General features: G+C 60.2%; 1 pseudogene; it reads right to left on the reverse strand.

The window, feature by feature from the left end:
* Nucleotides 1–898: 898 nt before the first annotated feature.
* Nucleotides 899–1,947, reverse strand: LOC110594987 (annotated as a pseudogene).
* Nucleotides 1,948–1,951: the final 4 nt, after the last annotated feature.

Genomic DNA, 1,951 nt, shown 5'->3' on the forward strand with positions numbered 1-1,951 from the left:
GGAGCACATAGCAACACCCTGGGTATCTGGTCCACTGTCAGGAGGAGAGAGGACCAGCTACAAGCCCAAATTCCACCTGTGTGGAATTTACCTATGTAGTAAATCCACACTTGGACTTCACAATTCTAAAATTTAAAAAAAATAAAAGTTTTATCATAAAGATAGGAGGTAAAACTCAGGGTTAGGAATACAAACATTGATAGAACTTTATTGGTTTATGATATTCACAAGTCACAACCAAAAAAGATACATTTGAGAAATACTGATACCAAGATCATTTGAATGCTCAAATTGACTTAAATATTCCCAACTTTGGTGGAAAAGTTACTGCTGCTGGATTGACAACTTGTGTAAAATTTCACAGAGTAGAAACGAGGCACTTCCAATAGTATAATCTTCAGAGAAGAAAAAGTATATAGTTATTATAGTGCATTTCTGGTTTTTGTTTTTTGGGGGTTTTTTTGGTTGGTTTCGGTGGGGATGTTCTCTAAAGGGCGTCATATAGATATTTATATATATAAATTATTAATGTGGGGAGGGGCGGGGCATACATCGCAGAGGGGGCGCGCGCTACGGGGCGGGGGCGGCACACGATGCTAAACAAAACAGCCACATCTAACAGATGAAATAATCACACGAAGGGGAGGGGAGCGGCCACCCAGGGTGGGCACGGGGTAGGAGGAAAGCAGGGAGAGCGAGGAAGAGGGGCCTGGTGCGAGACACCGCGCGCGTGCTGTCCCCGCCCTTGTCCCCGCCTCCGCACACCCCTTGGTCTCTGCCTTCCGTCCACGGTCATTCCCCGCCTCCGCAGCTGGGGAGGCGAACCCGGCGCTGGGGGCAGGCCGGGGCCTACAAGGTCCAGGCGCTGAAGCCACGGGTGAGCTCTTCATCGCAGACTCTACAGCGGCTTGTCGCTGTCCTTCAGGTAACTGTAGTAGTCCTCCGGGGCGGGCAGCGACACGCTGTGCAGCGGGTGGTGGGCGTGCAGCCACTGCTGCTGCTCCGGCGCCAGGGGCTGCAGCTTGGACGACCGCGCGTGCACGGCCTGCAGCTGGTGCGCTGCGGACATCGGGGCGGAGAGCGAGGCCGGCAGGTCCCGGTAGGGGGCGGCAAAGAGCTGGTGGCGAAGAGCTTCGTTCTAGGCAGAGGGTAAGGAAGAAGGGGGTTAGGGAGGGTCCCAGCTGGGTAGGGGATCCGAGTAAGGTGAGACCCTGAGGCCAGGGGTCAATGAGAGGGTGCACCGCAGCAGAGGCTGCATGGATGGCGTCTGCTGTTGCAGGTGCGAGTGCTGGTGGGGGGGGGGGTCACGTTGAGCATCTGCAGCCGCGCCAGCAGGTCGTCGTCCAGGGCACCCTTTCCGCGTGCTGCCGCTCGGGCCGCCAGCCACTCCGCGTAGGACATGTCCGGACGCAGGGCTGGCCCGGCCGCCAGAGCCAGCCACTCTCGCTCCAGGGAAAGGGGAAAGGGTGCAGGCCGGGCGGGCCAGGCTGCAGGGCCAGGCCCCCGTGTCGCGGGAAGGGATCCAGGCCCCGCCCAGGGACCCCGTGCAGGGGTTCCAGCTCGCTGGGCTTCACCTCGAATCCCGGCTTGAGGCGGTCGCGGAGGTCTCGTTCCCGGGCTTCCCGCTCCCTCTCCCGGGCAGCCGGGTCGCTGCTGTACAGGGCCGCGACGTTGTAGCCCAGGAGCCCCGGGTCCACCGCGCCCAGGGGCACATGGAAGGGCTGGTTGCGGTTGCCGGGAGACATGACGGGAGGCCGGGCTACACGCTGAGGGGGCACAAGGCCGGGGTGTCAGGCTCCAGGGCACCGTAACCACCGCACAGCCCGGCACGAGCGGAGGGCGGTGAGGCACGGCTCCGAGGGACGAACACTCCACGGGAGCGCGGCCCTCCTGAGCCAGCTTCACACTGCGCTCCCGCTCGCGCTCCTTCTCTTCGCGCGCGCGCTGCTCG

This window comes from Carlito syrichta, unplaced genomic scaffold (genome assembly GCF_000164805.1).
Source record: "Carlito syrichta isolate Samal-C Ts95f unplaced genomic scaffold, Tarsius_syrichta-2.0.1 Scaffold203127, whole genome shotgun sequence".
Lineage (NCBI taxonomy): Eukaryota > Metazoa > Chordata > Mammalia > Primates > Tarsiidae > Carlito > Carlito syrichta.